Source organism: Oncorhynchus mykiss, chromosome 2, assembly GCF_057628025.1.
Source record: "Oncorhynchus mykiss isolate SJ-2025 chromosome 2, ASM5762802v1, whole genome shotgun sequence".
NCBI lineage: Eukaryota > Metazoa > Chordata > Actinopteri > Salmoniformes > Salmonidae > Oncorhynchus > Oncorhynchus mykiss.
The window spans coordinates 34,896,221-34,913,801 of record NC_143023.1 but is presented as its reverse complement, the minus strand read 5'-3'; the positions used below and the strand labels follow the sequence as shown (position 1 = coordinate 34,913,801).

Genomic DNA, 17,581 nt, shown 5'->3' with positions numbered 1-17,581 from the left:
CTTAGATTTGTGTGTATTAGGTATTTGTCGTGAATTTGTTAGATATTTCGCTACACCCACAAAAACATCTGCTAAGCACGTGTGACAAATACAATTTGATTTGATTTGAAAGTCCATCATCAGCATGCACCATACTACACACATTCACAAAGTTGGTCCCTAAACTAAAAGCCTTGTAGAGTTATTTTAGCCATTGTAAGTTATAGTCAAATTGATTGGAATTGAATTGAAATTGAGGGTAAAACTAAGTGGGTAAACAACTAAGTAAAACAAGCTCAACTGATGCACTAACTAATGTGATAAAACAAGGTTTGGTCTGGACAAATATAATCACATAAGCATTGTGGAAGCCTGCGCATTGGTTGTTTAAACTCTTTATTGTATCACAATGATATAAGCTATCACAGCCATGGTGTCAAATGCATTGTACATCAGTTGTACAACCTGAGTGTGTACAGGTCCAAAGATATCTATTCAGTCAGATATTAGTGACTATTAGTAAAGACCCACCAGCACCATAAATGGCTGAAGTTATGTATGCTCTACCATTGACGTTTGGTTTGCTTTTTGTTGTTTTTGTAATATGTTGAGATGCACTAAAAATGGAGCTGTTAAGATGGAACGCAAGATCTGACCAATGTGAACCATATGCACAATTATTTAATTGAAATTTGAACTGCCCTCATGCATTAGTGCAAAGACTGAAAAAACAATTATACCAAGGGCCTGAATGTCAATGCAATATTTTAGGTTACTTTATGCTGACTTTAGCATCATCTACAACTGTGACTAATTGTGCTGAAATTAAAATTTGTAGGGATAGGGTTTAGTTTCCTGAATTTCCGCCTGACTGTTGTGCCCAAAGTAAACTGCCTGTTACTCAGGCCCAGAAGCCAGGATATGCATATAATTGATTGCATTGGATAGAAAACACGTTGAAGTTTCTAAAACTGTTAAAATAATGTCGGAGACTATAACAGAATTGAAAAAATTCCAACTGAAATAATTTTTTTTAGGTCCCAGGCTCTTATAATGGAAACCTATTCCTGTTCCAATGTAAATCTGTCTCCCAGATTGCAATTCCTATAGCTTCCACTAGATGTCAACAGTCTTTATTCAAGGTTTCAGGCTTGTTTTTGAAAAACAAGCAAGAATTTGGAGTTTTGGTTAGGAGAGCACCGGTACAATATCAATCTTTTGGCGCGCTTTTTGGGATATAAAGAAGGATTTTATCTAACAAAACGACCATTCATGTTGTAGCTGGGACTCTTGGGATTGCAAACAGAGGAAGGTCTTCAAAAGTAAGTGATTTATTTAATCGCTATTTGTGATGTTATGAAGCCTGTGCTGGTTGAAATATATGTTGATGTGGGGCGCCGTCCTCAGACAATAGCATGGTATGCTTTTGCCAGAAAGCATATTGTAAATTGGACAAGCTGTTAGATTAACAAGAATTTAAGCTTTTAAATGATATAAGATATGTTCATGAATGTTTAAAATTATGATTATTGCTAGCAGGACGCCTATCCCTAGTGTTCTACTGTGCAACAGTTTGTTGTCTCACCACAAAATTACGGAGTGAGAAGGGGGAACAAAATACAGATACTGACTCTCAACTCTGGCCTCTACAGATATTTTTACATTTCTCGCAATTTGTAATGACAAACAGTAATTAGATACTGTATATCTGTGATCTGTAAATGTGCTCACAAGTATCAGAGAAGAAGATCCACTGAACAAAGATACCTAAGTGAGACAGGCAGAGAGCAGGTGCACAGTAGAGAGTGGTAAGTTGATTCGTAATCGATTATTCATCGATTTCACACTTCACAACCACTGAAGAAGATATTTTGTGGAAAGCGATCTCAGGTAAAGTGATCCTAGAAACAGAAAGAGTGATCAGTGTTCGCTGATCTTTCAGCTCTGTTTACATGCACACACACATACATTGTCTCAACGAGATACATTTTGGCCTCCTGTGCGAGTGCTACAGTTGTCACGCCCTGGCCATAGAGAGGTTTTTATTCTCTATTTTGGTTAGGCCAGGTTGTGACTAGGGTGGTCATTCAAGTTTCTTTATTTCTATGTTGGTGTGGTTCCCAATCAGAGGCAGCTGTTCATCATTGTCTCTGATTGGGGATCATATATAAGTTGTCCTTTTTCATTTGGGTTTTGTGGGTAGTTGTTTTCTGTGTAGTGTCTGCACCTGACAGAACTGTTTCGTTTTGTTCAACTTTGTTATTCTGTTGCAGTGTTCAGTTTTATTAAAAATCATGAACACCTACCACGCTGCACTTTGGTCTCCTTCTTCATCCGATGACAGCCGTGACAGAACTACCCACCACAAAAAGACCAAGCAGCATGGTCAGGAGGAATGGACATGGGAGGACATTTTGAATGGGAAAGGCTCCTGGATGTGGGAGGAGATCCTGGCTGGGAGGGATCGTCTCCTATGGGAGCAGACGGAGGCAGCAAGGAGGAAGCATTTTTACAAGGGGTCACTAGCATGGAAGCCCGTTTTGTTGCGGTGTTCAGTTTTATTAAAAATCATGAACGCCTACCATGCTGCACCTTGGTCTCCTTCTTTATCCGACGACAGCCGTGACAACAGTGATGTCATGTATGCCTGATTGATCCAAAAATTGATTCTAACCTATTGGTTCCCATTTAAGGATAAGTTAACACTTACCCTTAGCAAAACAGAGAAATCGTCCAAAAGGCCGGGGGGTTGATTAACGGAGACGTCATTTCAGATGATTCAGGGACAGGGGGAGATCAAATCAGATCAAATTTTAATAGTCACATGCGCCGAATACAACAGGTGTTGCAGTGAAATGCTTACTTACGAGCCCCTAAACAACAATGCAGTTAAGATAAATACGGATGACGGCAGCAACTACCCCGAGATCAATTCCAAATAAATCGCTATTCTTCCATGCCGTCATCCCCCCTCCCTGAGGCCCCCCCAGAAACTGCAGGGCGGCGTAGTTCAGCTCTTGCCTCTCCAGGTCTGCCATAGAGCCCACAGGTTGATAATCCCCGTGTTCTCCCTGTTGAAGGTACAGAAATAGATGAAAGCCCATTCAGAATCACAGGTTATATCAGCACAGTGCCACCAATGCCATTGACACCTCAGAACATTCAGAGTATAAAGGGATAACATGACAGACATTGAGAGAGGAGAAAGGAGGGTTAGTAGTTATTGATGAGCAGAGGCTTAAGACAAGGAGATTGAGGCTGTTTAGCATATCCTGTTAGTATCGAGGTAGCCGTGCAACAGTAGTCGTGGAAATCAAAGGCAATACAGCACATGGAAGAGAGCAGACAACTGTGGGCCAGATCTGGTTGTTGGTGACACATATGTGGCTCAGTTCTGGCACTACAATGTGTCATATGGTTCAGATCTGGTCCAAATGTTGGAGATGTGAACTGGCGGAGGGTTGGCACTTTGCTTATGGGCCATCACTGGCTTGAGTTATGTGGCCCAAAGAACTTCCCATAGTTATTGGTCTACTTTTGGTCTGAATGTGGGCCACATTGCCAGGCAAGGTCTGGACATTTCATGCTACAGATCCACTTCAGGACCGTAACACCAAGTGGTTAACTGGGTAAAATGGTAAGTCGTAATATTGTAGACTTGAGCCGAATTTGGGCCATCGCATAATTTTGCTGTCTGGGATGTGTGAGGGATGCTGTCTACCATTGAGACTTGGAGTTGGGATTGGGACTGGGTTGTTTAGGAACCTTACCGTGCTCTCCTCTAGAATGGAGTTAAACTTTGGAGGTGAAGATGAGCATGCTTGACAGTACGGCTGTGTTGCTCTCTTCCACGTAGTCTGAGGTATAGTGGGGTTCAGGCAGGTAGTCTGTGTACATCCATTGGATCTCTGGGCTATTCTCCGGACAGTTGTCTGGAGGATGCTGTAGCACGCCAACGTCATCAGCAACTATCTCCGCAGGGATGTCAATGTGGGCTGGTGTGGGGAACAGAGAGGACATAAGTGAATGAGTTAAAATTCCCCAATTCACAACATTTACCTATTCTCATTAAAACAAAAATAATTATAATCACAGCTAGGGCAATCCTAGGCTGGTCCCATATCTATTTGTGCTTGCCAACTCCTACTGTCATTGTTATCCCATGTCCAAACAGTGGCCACAGTAGTTGGCAAGACAGCACAAACAGATATGATACCAGGCGAGGGCAATCCAGCCCATAAAAAAAGCCTCTCAGGGTCTCTCAGCAGGCTTAACCAGCACCTTGAGCTCAGAGAAATCTGGGTAGGTGTATATGTTGGCACCGCCCAGGTCGGCACAGAAGTAGTACCTCCTGAGTGATCTGTACCTATATTACTGATGAGCAGGGTGCAGTTCCTCTGGTGCACGTCCCCAATGAGCTTGGTACGCCCTTTGTAACTTTCACGCACAATGTCTTGAACACCATAGACGGGAAGAGCTGGGAGTAAGGCTTGCCAAAGCACCAGATGTCGTGGATGCCGCGGTGTGGCCGGATACATGAACGTGAAGTAGATGACCACGCAGGAGTTGGTCATGGCCGAGACGTCCCTTGGTACCCAAACATTCCACTGGGATAGGGAGGGGGTATTAGAAATGGGATTATTAAGAGCGAAACTGTATATCAATGAACAATCTACAATACATGAACAGTTTCAAAAGGAATCACTGAGAAAAGATGAGCAGAGAGAACAAAGGGAGAGAGAACAGAGGATTATATCACAATGTTCTCCCTGGGGGAGATGGTAAGAGCAGAGACCCTATGTGGAGGAAGCATATGTCTCACTCTCACCACTGGCAACACTTTAAGTGAGAGGGACAATGTTGAGCCAAGATGGACGCCAGCCAGCACATCAGCACATTAGGCTGATTTCCTGCTGCCATGTGTGCCAGGACACTGTATCTACTCTGTACCCGTTTGTTTTAGTGTTGTTTGCTGTAAGTTTGACACACTCTAAAAGTCAACTGGGTCAATGCAGTAAAACCACCAAATCAGTTTTACTGTGCAATTGCATATCTAGATTACTGCTTTTCTAGTATTACATATGTAGTCTTTCAATTAATTTCCGCAGTCTGAGTTATTGTGGTGTAGTTGAGTAGTAATTCACACTGACATGAGGGAATGAGAAACATAAGAGTTTTACCTTTGATGACCAGCAACAGGGGCAGAAGCAGCTCCAAACACCACATGGTGTCTGTTGAATCCTCCACCAGAGACCTCTGCAACAGACATCGGACCTCAATTACACATCAACTACTTCACACTTGACCATTCTGTTTTGGACCAATGGAGCCCCATGCTATGTGATATATGTCAATATAATGTTATATTCAATATATAAGTAATATGTTACCTGTGGTCAACTAATGTCAGTAGCAGTGACATATAACTGAAATGGTTCATGTCACTTTTTATTTTATTTTTACATATTCTAATGAGCCTATGTTGCTTTAATCTCAGGTAACAATTACATATGTCAAGATGATTGTGTGTAAAAAGACAATAGACATATCTGAGGATCACCTTGACTGCTGAAGGTGGGAAAAGTAGCCAAGCCAGAAAATGTCTGATTCTTCAGCTTGGTGGTGGTAGTAGTAATAATGTTCACTAGAGGGCGTCCGATAAACTCCCAGACAGCTCTACAGTCCTCTGCCTCAGAAAGTATGTCTTTACCCTTATCGCATTTGCCATTCGTAGGGCATTTGTACCACATTGCTGTTCTAAACTTGATGTGATCAGGGTGAGTGAAAGTACAGGAAATAACAGCACATAGGCCAGTCTGTGCTGTTATTTCTTCTGGACTGAAGGTTTGCAGTATTTGTTTGCAGCTGCTGGAGCTGCCTGTCGTGATGGAGGGGAATTAATAGTCATGAGTAATAAACACTTCACTTGTCTGTAACATTTTTTGATGATACAGAATCAGTTTAGATTAAAATGGGTTTTAATTGCCATACCATTACTACTACCTCATCTATACATCTACTAATGATTAAAGGAACACTACTTTGAAATGTTGCTCTCTCTGCCAGAGAGAAGAGTAGAGCTGCCCAGATGAGGACCCACATCCTGCCTCCACTGCCTAAATTAGTCAACCACAACACCAGGGTCCGTCCTCTTTCACCTCTTTCTCTGGTCACCTCGTCTGTTTCCACTGGCCTGGAGCACAGAAAGAGTATAGAATAACATGATAAGTAATGCTATGATAATACACATCTCATTGCCAGCTGTGTAAGTGGAATACATAGGCATTCATAACATCTATCATGAACTTTTTATGACACGTTTATAATGGGTTCAACCTTCTTAGCACATTTTTTAAAACTGTAATTTAATGCATGGAGAGAAGATATCAAATTCCAAGTAAAGCTTTAGTTTACCCTAGTTGTCTGGAGTTTATTTAGAAACCACATGGTAACAGAGTAATTACATACTTTTTACCTAAGTCATTATGGAGATTCATTGTAACAAACAAGAAAGTACAAATTGTTTCTACCAAGGAACAAGGAGATACTAGTTTTGTTGAATAATTTAAAGTAATGTCTAGAGTTGTCAATTTTTCCCAAGTCATTTAACAGTTTTTTCAAGCCGTGCAGAGAATAATTAATATATTTTTTATTTACAAACAGTGGGTTAACTGCCTTGTTCAGGGGCAGAATGGCAGATTTTTACCTTACCAGCTCGGGGATTCGATCTAGCAACCTTTCAGTTACTAGCACAACACTCTAACCACTAGGCTACCTGCCACCCCAGAATAAGACCAAATCAGTACTCTACTGCTTTCTCAGTGCGCTCACTCCTCCTGTTGATTGTGAGCCCCGTGTATGAATCTGGTAAGACACGGGTGGGGGCCTATGCATTTATGTAAACAACACGAGGTGCACGATATCTACGGAAGTCTCAAAGTTTTGCTCGCCTGAGGTAGAGTATCTCATGATAAGCTGTAGACCACACTATCTACCTAGAGAGTTTTCATCTCTATTTTTCATAGCTGTCTACATACCACCACAGAGCGAAGTTGGCACTAAAACTGTACTCAATGAGCTGTATTCTGCCATAAGCAACAGGAAACGCTCACCCAGTAGCGGCGCTCCTAGTGGCCGGTGACTTTAATGTAGGGAAACTTAAATCAGTTTTAGCGAATTTCAATCAGCATGTTAAATGTGCAATCAGAGGGGAAACAATTCTAGACCACCTTTACTTCACATACAGAGATGCATACAAAGCTCTCCCTCTCCCACTATTTGGCAATTCTGACCATAACTCTATCCTCCTGATTCCTGCAAACAAGCTAAACTTGGTCAGATGAAGCAGATGCTTAACTACAGGACTGTTTTGCTAGCACAGACTGGAATATGTTCCGTGATTCTTCCGATGGAATTGAGAAGTACATCACATCAGTCACTGGCTTTATCAATAAGTGCATCGAGGACGTCATCCCCACAGTGACTGTATGTACAAAACCCAACTAGAAGCCATGGATTACAGGCAACATTTGCACAGAGCTAAAGGGCAGAGCTGCCGTTTTCAAGGAGCGGAACTCTTACCCGGAAGCTTATAAGAAATCCTACCTTCCGACGAACAATCAAACAGGCAAAGCTGAATACAGGACTAAGATCGAATCATACTACTCTGGCTCTGACAATCGTTGGATGCAGCATGGCTTGCAAACTATTACAGACTACAAAGGAAAGCACAACCAAGAGCTGCCCAGTGACACGAGCATACCAGAAAAGCTAAATAACTTCTATGCTCGCTTCGAGGCAAATAACACTGGAATATGCATGAGAGCATCAGCTGGTCCGGATGACTGTGTGATCACGCTCTCCACAGCAGATGTGAGTAAGACCTTTAAACAGGTCAACATTCACAAGGCCGCTGGGCCAGATGGATTACCAGGACCTGTACTCCGAGCATGTACTGACCAACTGTCAAGTGTCTTCACTGACATTTTCAACCTCTCCCTGTCTGAGTCTGTAATACCAACATGTTTCAAGCAGACCACCATTGTCCCTGTGCCCAAGAAAACTAAGGTAAACTGCCCATATGACTACCGACCCGTAGCAATCACGTCTGTAGCTATGAAATGCTTTGAAAGGCTGGTCAGGGCTCACATCAACACCATTATCCCAGAAACCCTAGACCCACTCCAATTTGCACACCGCACCAACAGATCCACAGATGATGCATTCTCTATTGCACTACACACTACCATTTTCCACCTGGACAAAAGGAACACCTATGTGAGGTTGCTATTCATTGACTACAGCTCAGCGTTCAACACCATAGTGCCCTCAAAGCTCATCGCTAAGAAAGGACCCTGAAACTAAACACCTCCCTTTGCAACTGGATCCTGAACTTCCTGACGGGCCGCCCCCCAGGTGGTAAGGGTAGGTAACAACACATCCGCCACGCGGCCACTGATTGGCTGAATAAGTTTATCACATATGAAGAAAAAGTAACTTCCTTCAATTCCAAGCACAAATAAATGAAGAACATAACAGAAAATGTGGCATGCTTGTAAGGAAAAATATGGAATGGAAATATATTGGCAGCTGAAGGAATCTACAGGTTTCCACAGCAATGGACAGAGTGCAATGAGCAAATATACAGTTTCAGGACGGTAGTGCAGAGTGCATAGAATCATATCTCCATATTTGATTCACATAGTTTATCTAAAGTAAAAATTTAAAATCGAATGTGCTTTTTCCTTAACTTATCATACATTACTTATGCACTTTTCCATGATATACAAAATCATTTTTATGATAAAAAATTCATGCAAGTTATCCTGGACCAGAAGTCAGTTTTTGGGCATGTGAGCTGAAAGTGATAGCAAATGCTGCTACTTGGACACTAGTATTGGACATTATGGAACAAAACGATTTATTGTGGAACTAGGACTCCTTGCACTACATTCTGATGAAAGGTCATCAAAGGTAAGGGAATATTTATGTTGTAATTTTGTATTTCTGTTGACTCCAACATGGCGGAGAAATATTGTTACGTCTGAGCGCCGTCTCAGATTATTGCAATGTTAGGCTTTTTCCGTAACGTTTAAAATAAATCTGACACAGCGGTTGCATTAAGAACCAGTGTATCTTTAATTATATGTAGAACATGTATTTTTAGTCAAAGTTTATGATGAGTATTTCTGTTATCTGGCGTAGCTTTCTATAATTCCTCCGGATATTTTGGAGGAATTTCTGAACATGGCGTCAATGTAAACCGAGGTTTATGGATATAAAATGCATATTATCGAACAAAACATAAATGTACTGTGTTACATGTCATATGACTGTCATCTGATGAAGATTTTCAAGAGGTTAGTGATTGATTTTATTTTTAATCCTGCTTTCGTGATTTTATATTTGGCTGGAAAAAATGGCTACGTTTTTTTCTTTGGTTTGGTGGTGGTCTAACATAAATTTATGTTGTGTTTTCGCTGTAAAACATTTTAAAAATCTGACAGAACAAGGTGTTTATCTTTCATTTGAGGTATTGGACTTGTTAATGTGTGGAGGTTAAATATTTCTAAAGAATATTTTTGCATTCCCTGCGCCACCGTTTCAGCTGAACAGGGGGGTGGAGTTCCCTAAGGGGAACGCCTCGCCTCATCTCAAATTTTCAAAATATGCTTTACAGCTAAAGCTAGACAAGCATTTGTGTAAGTTTATCGATAGCCTAGCATAGCATTTTGTTCAGCTAGCAGCAGGTAACTTGGTCACGGAAATCAGAAAAGCAATCAAATTAAATAGTTTACCTTTGATGAGCTTCGGATGTTTTCACTCACGAGACTCCCAGTTAGATAGCCAATGTTCCTTTTTTCCAAAAATATTATTTTTGTAGGCGAAATAGCTCCGTTTGTTCTTCACGTTTGGCTGAGAAATCGCTCGGAAATTGCAGTCACGAAAAGCCAAAAAATATTCAAAATTAGCTCCATAATATCGAAAGAAACATGGCAAACGTTGTTTATAATCAAATATGTTTTTCAAATATCTATTCGATAATATATCCACCAGGACAATTGGTTTTTCAGTAGGACCGATTGGAATAATGGCTACCTCTATATTTTACGCAAGAATCACTCTGAGAGTGATCACTTGCGCTATGTAGCCGCTTACGGGTATTCTTCAACATAAATGCGTAAAACTACGTCACAGTGCTGTAGACACCTTGGGGAATACGGAGAAAAAGTAATCTGGTTGATAGCCCATTCACTGCTCAATAGGGACGCATTGGAACGCAGAGCTGAGATGAGTCACTTCCGGATTGGATTTTTCTCAGGCTTTCGCCTGCAATATCAGTTCTGTTATACTCAAAGACAATATTTTTACAGTTTTGGAAACTTTAGAGTGTTTTCTATCCTAAGCTGTCAATTATATGCATATTCTAGCATCTTGTCCTGACAAAATATCCCGTTTACTATGGGAACGTTATTTTTCCAAAAATGAAAATACTGCCCCCTAGTCACAAAAGGTTAAACTTCTAGTGCCCGGTTGCTGTTGTGCGGGCTTATCCTTACTATCAGTGGTGCTGTTGTGTTTTTTGCCTGCGTATTATGTTCTTTCCCTGTTTTGGAGACATACGTGTTCTATGGGCATTGCCTGTTTGTTTGGCTAGACTACGCGCAATAAACACATTTCTTTGGAAGTTTGCTCTCTGCGCCTGACTCTACACCCACCACTCCTAGAAATATGTGACACTCCCAGTCTCTATGTACACAGCCCGCATTACAGTGTTGCTAAAAAAAAGACAAGGACCCTCTATCCTGCTCGTCCTTCCGGCCCCTTAGCTTGTTGGATTTCGACTACAAAATAATGAACAAATTGCTCGCCAAAAGACTAAACACTCTTCTTCGCAAAATAATAAAAGTGGATCAAACTGGATTTATTAGAGACAGATACTCTTCTGATAACATTTGCCGTCTATTTGATATTATTGATCAAGTAAACACACAGAAGACCCCTGTCCTGCTGGCTTCACTGGATGCTGAGAAGGCATTCGACAGGATGGAGTGGAGCTTTCTGTTCTCAGTCTTAGAAAACTTCAATATGGGCCCAAACTTTATTAAATTTATTAAGTCCCTATACTCTCATCCAAATGCCATGGTGACTACTAATGGTCTAAATTATTTAGGAAGTGGCACAAGACTAGGATGCTCGCTTTCCACACTCTCTACTTGTTGGGGGCGGAGCCTTTGGCAGAGTTGATAAGGAGCAATCCAAGTATTATGGGTGTTTCTGCAGGTGGCCTGCAGCACAAGATTTCACTCTACGCGTATGATGTCTTGCTCTACATATCCAACCCTGAGAAATCCCTCCCATTTTAGACACATTTGCTTAGTATGGCAAGTTTTTAGAATATAAGATACATTTGAACTAATCCACTGTTTGCCCTCTTAATCTTACACTCAGCAGCTCTATGAAGACACTGTCCATTCCAATGGAAGACACAGGGGTTTCAATACCTTGGGATCTTTGTAACACCGGATCTGAATTGCCTTTTCAAGGAAAAGTTTCTTCCACTCCTGGATCGAATCAAGAACGATCTCCAAACCTGGATCTCCCTCCTAATTAGCTTAGTTGAAGAATCAATGTCATCCGTATGAACATCCTTCTTAGATTTAACTAGTTTTTTCAGATGCTCCCATGCTATCTCCCAGTTTCCTTTTCCAAAACAACTACCCAAAGCATCACTAAATGTATATGGGGGCAATTAAAAAAGGGTGTTCTTGCCCTTCCCTGCCTTCAATTGTACTACTGGTCTGCCCAAATTCGTAACATGCTAACATGGATCACAAACAGACAAGACTCAACGTGGATTCAGATAGAAGCCCAATCCTCTGTTTCATTGTCCCTAAGCTCATTTATATTAATTGATAACTTTAGTGAAGTGGGCAACATAGCCACAACCATTGTGATTTACAGCACCCTACTAGCATGGAGGAACTGTAAGACAAACATTGGCATTTTCTCCCAAATATGCTCTCACTCACCTATAGTTTGCAACCCAGACATGCCAACTTTAATATTTGGCATACTCTAGGGATCAGGACCTTTTCAGACCTGTTTCATCAGAAAACCACTACACTGAAATCTTTTCAAGAGCTCTGCAGTGAATTCAATGTGCCAGGATCCATTTTTTTTATATATATCTTCAAATTAGACACGTACTTTCCTCATTTACTTCCAAGGGAAAGTTTAGAACTCAGCTGAATGAAGTTGAGACCCTTCTTGCTACAGCACAATCCATCAAAGGCAAAATCTCCTACATCTATAGAGATGAGAAAGGAGGCTCCTCCTTTACTCCTCTGAAAATAATCTGGGAAAAGGACCTTTGTCTGACTATTAGCAATGAGTTATGGGTGGATGTTGGCAATAGGGTATACTGCTCCTCTACTAATATAAAAATGAATTAATCAAATGTTTGTACAAATTGTATTACACCCCAGTGAAACTCCATAGAATGAATACAGCCAATTGTCCTGATTGTAAAAGATGTACCTCTGAAAGTGGAACCTATATGCATGTATTTTGGAGTTGTAGAGAGATGACCAGATTTTGGCAATCTATACATTCTGCTGCACAGAAAATACTAGATGTACAGTTTGATATCTATCTATCTTGTATCTATCTTCTTAATGCCCAGCAGGACGTTGTTATTGATCCTGACAGAGAAAATGTGTTTATGACTATCACATACTTTGCTAAGAAATTACTTGTCCTATTGTGGGCTTCTAATACTTCTTCTAAATTTAAAATGTGGATTGACCAGATTGTTGACTTTCTTCCTCTTGAAAAGCTCACTTATGACCTCCACAAGAAACAGCCCAGGTTTGATAGACTCTGGTCTCCACTACTCAACTATATTTCAAATTGGACAGAGTGAATGGGGTGATTAGTGAAATTAGCAGATACATGTTGTGTAAGGTGCTGTAAAAACTCATTCTTTGCTCATTGTCTCAGCTAAAGCTGGAAATGACTAATAGGAACACTGATAGTGCTGCTGCAAGTTTGTTTGTTATATTATTTATGTGGAATGTGTTTTGCTGGTTGAAAAACAAGAAAACGTAATAAAACTTTCAATTGAATTTATATTTATTTTTCCTCTTAACTTTTCCATTTTATGCATACAAACCTGAAACTTTACTAAGAAGAGAAGTGTGAATTATTTCACGTAAAAATGGTCTCAGTGCACTGAAAACTCTCAGCTTAAGTATAGGAGTGTGGGGGAAGAACAGGTGCTCAATAATCGTGGACGCATGGCAATGACCTCATGCTCTTTCTGAGAGTATCCAATGAGACGGCTTCACATTCTTACCTTGTACCCTTTGAGAACCACTAGTTACTTCTAGCACTCAGAGAAAGTAAATCTAGGCCTATAGTAAGCATCTTATTTGACAGTATCTGGGCTTATAACAGATACATTGATAAATAAAGTAACCTTTTCATTACAAAATACTTCTATATTCTGCATCTATGAACTAGATGTGAAATATATTAGCTGAGAGACACACCAGCTATGGTCCAGGGGAGAACTGCATTCCCACATCCTTCAGAAAGATCTACAATTTATGAAGAGAGAAACAGTGTCATTAGAGCAGTCTTTGAAGTCTTGCAATAAACACACTCCAACCGTCACACAACACAATTGCAAGCTGTGCACAAGTTAATATTGTCTACTAGAAGAAATATCTGCAAGTTTTTTCTTTAAATTATAGCACCTCTGTTTCCCTCCTTTTTGGGTGACCTGCAACTTCTGTCTCACTCCTACCACCGCATTTCTGCTGACACACACCACAGTGATGTTTTTGGTGTGGTTTCCAATAGGCGGGCTGATGGTGTTGAGCTCCAGCAGTGGCTACTGTATGAGAGGTAAGGGAACGCCCTGAGTGACACACACACACAGATAATGACCTCTGCCTGGACCACACACCCAGAGCCATTGAGCATCAAAGGACGATCTGGAAAAGGACATTGAAGAGAGAGGTATCAGTGATAGATTGATGTCAACACGACAGATAAGTGATTCCATGTCATATCAATGTGTAATTTTCAATCAAGTTTGGATAATTCTGTTTGTACTTACACATTAGAGTTACAAGAGTGGAAGCTGGAAGTCCTGTTGAGGTGTTGAGCACACAAACTCCCATGCATGTTCTCTTGTTAGAGATTGTGAGAGCGACCAGTCCAGAGTTTTTCTGTTCCAAAGCTGTTGACCTGTTCTTACTCCAGAGGAAGTTAGATGATGGTGGTGGGTAGTTGTCAACACTGCAGGTCAGATTCGGGGTATCACCCTCTCTCACTGTGATAATGAGTTCCTTTCACGTCTTGAAAACAAAGTGAATATGCAGTTAATCATGTTCATGAAATATGTGACACGCTCTATCATAATCAGTCAGACATTGCAATGGCTAATTTGCATGCACACCAGTGGAGTATCCTCAGAGGACGAAGGGGAGGACCATCATCCTCAGTGAATTTCATAAAAATGAAAATGGTAAAACTTTTAAGATGTACTTTTTAGATGAACAATACTAAATATATGTCACCAAATAGTTAATTAAAATGCACTGTTTTGCAATGAGTAGCCTCAACAGCACTCTGTAGGGTTACACCATGGTGTAGCTGGAGGACAGCTAGCTTCCGCCTCCTTTGGGTACATTGACTTTAAATCAAAATCTAGCAGGCTCATCGTTCTCCCCCTTCCATTGAGTTACACAATAATTATGACTTCCGGAGGATATCCTCCAACCTATCAGAGTTCTTGTAGCATGAACTGACATATCCGCCAAATCAAAGGATCAGATAATTAATCTAGTACTGAAAGCATAGGCTACAGCTAGCTAGCAATGCAGTGCATAAAATGTGGTGAGTAGTTCACTCAAAGAGAGAGAACGTGTAACCATTCTCCTCTTCGTCTGAGGAAGAGTAATCAAGATCGGACCAACACGCAGCGTGGTAAGTGTCCATGTTAATATTTTAATATAACAGAACACAAAACAAAAATACCAACGAGAATGTAAGAAACGAAACAGTCCTGTCAGGTGAAACAACACTAAACAGAAAACAACTAACCACAAACACAGGTGGGAACAGGCAACCTAAGTATGGTTCTCAATCAGAGACAACGATAGACAGCTAGCTGCCTCTGATTGGGACCCATACCAGGCCAAACACAGAAATACAAAACATAGAACAAAAACATAGAATGCCCACCCCAACTAACACCCTGACCAAACCAAAATAGAGACATAAAAAAGGAACTAAGGTCAGGACGTGACAGAAAGACATTAGTTGAACAGTTTTGAAGAAATTTATTTCTTCAAAAAATGAAGGAGAAGAAAGAGAGATAGAGAGAGATATTTCGTCCTTTTTTTTCACTTTCACTTACTTAGCTAGCAAATGTAGCTAGCCAATTTAGCCCACTCAAAACCCCCGCTCAAACAGAGGGATGCTATGTTAGCTAGCTGGCTATGACTTTCCAACAGAACACCAAGTAAAGGTAAGCTTTTAGTTTGACTAATTTATGTTGTAAGTGCTAAACTGCTTACTAACTGTACACTGTAACATTACTGCATGATTGTAGGGGGTTTACTAACGCATTAGTTCTATGAACTATGTTGACTATGACATTACTTACTAGTTAATATGGTGACAACGATGTAGGCTGTGTGTTGTGGCTATGATATGGTTTGACTTGGAAAGGTTTTTTCACCTGGTCACATACAGCTGATGTGTTGTGCATTGAACTCCACAAGAGAAGATGAGAGTGCATAGAAATGAGAAGAAATACAACGGGCCTGCTATAAAAGTAAACTGTTTACGCATGATTAGGGGTGTATTTATTACGCCGATTCTGTTGAAAACGTTTCTTAAACAGAAGCAAACGGAACGAAATGGGGATAAAAATACCTGAATTTGTCCATTAGATTCTCTCGTTTACAATTGTTATACTAATGATTACAACCTAGATCAGCTAGATGCAGGCAAGCGTGTGCAAGGCGGTATTGAATGTGTTACTGTCTGTCCGTGTGTCACTGTCACCCCCAAAAATGATCTCGACCTGTGTGCACCTACGTCATAGCAACTTCATGATGGGTATAGGGAACATTTTTACATCAGGTCGTAGCCTAAACCGATTGCTGTTACATTAAACTGGGTGAATAGAATATGAATGACAGTCTATGCTGTATGCTGTAATATGCTGTAATAGAATGAGGCCATGCTCATGAAAAAAACTATCGTCCTCCCTCATCTTATACGGCACCGACCACCACTGATATACACTAAGTGTACAAACATTAAGAACATATTCCTAATTTTGAGCCTGACACCTAGTACCATACCCCGTTCAAAGGCAAAAATAGTACCATACCCCGTTCGAAGACAAAAATATTTTGTCTTGCCCATTCACCCGCTGAATGGCACACATACACAATCCATGTCTCAATTATTTCAAGGCTTAGAAAACAAAGTGCACACACAGTCAGTTAATCATGTTCACACCACTTTGCCCTGCCAACCACTCTACAGACTCGTCATCCAAACAGAGCGAGGCTCTGGCCTTGGTGAGGATCAACACATGCTGGCATCCGCCATGCAGGCCACCAGGGGCACAGGGATGTCTGACACCCCACCAAAGAGCGAGGCGACCGCCCATACCGGGGCTGGGCCTTCAGCACCTTCAGGCTGGCCTCCCATCTCTCTTCCAGGCTCTTCTCCGTATCCTTCTCTGAGGCCAGCTGGGCAAAGTACACCATGTCCCTCTGCACCGAGAGGGTCTCCAGGAACTCCACCACGTTGTTGTCTTGGAGACTCTGAGTGAACGCCATGACCACCACGTTGTACTGCAGGAACTTGACCAGCTCCATTTACGCCTCCTGGTCAAAGGGTGAGGCTGCTGGCATGGGTGGCAGGTCCCACAGGCAGAAGTCTGGGTGTTTGGGGTTGGGTAGATGGCCAGCTCTTCTGGATTCACCCTCCCTAGACCCCAGTCTAGGTAGGGTGTTGATGAAGGCAGGCTTCTCTGGCCTCCTGGTCACCCGCCACGGCCTGGTTGATCCGGCTTATCAGGAGGTCCTCCTCAACATCCTTGACGTAGAGCATGTTGTTCTCGATGGACTCTTTGAGAGTCTCCAGGAGGTTCAGGCTGTCAGATACAGTACAACATCTGCCATCGTGGCTGCAGGAGACTGGAGGATGATCATTAGCATAGGGCATACAGCAAACACCACAAACCTGCTTTAATCCTGGATGATTTAAGAAACATTTTCTAGGCACTTGTAGTGGAAAGTCAAACTAAGTGAGAGAGACTTTGTTATTTCTTCAAACAACCAACCTTTATTTAATAATAATTGCAGTAATGAAGCTGGTCAACCCCACACTCTCGAGTGTAAGACCAAGAGCTTGATCATACAGAGAATTCAGAGGTCTTAAATAGGAGAACTAAAAATGCATAGTCATGGCTGGTTCCACCCATCCCCAGCAGATCGGGGCATCATAAGCTACCTTCTTTTCTTCTTGTGGTTATGTGTATCGGGTGTGTGAGGTCTTAGCGCACCAA

The 17,581-nt window shown here is 41.4% G+C and overlaps 2 pseudogenes; both read right to left on the bottom strand.

Moving 5' to 3' along the window:
• Window positions 1-3,771: 3,771 nt before the first annotated feature.
• LOC110534853 (myelin-associated glycoprotein-like) lies at window positions 3,772-11,454 on the bottom strand (annotated as a pseudogene).
• Window positions 11,455-16,504: 5,050 nt separating this feature from the next.
• Window positions 16,505-17,238, bottom strand: LOC149985078 (uncharacterized; annotated as a pseudogene).
• Window positions 17,239-17,581: the final 343 nt, after the last annotated feature.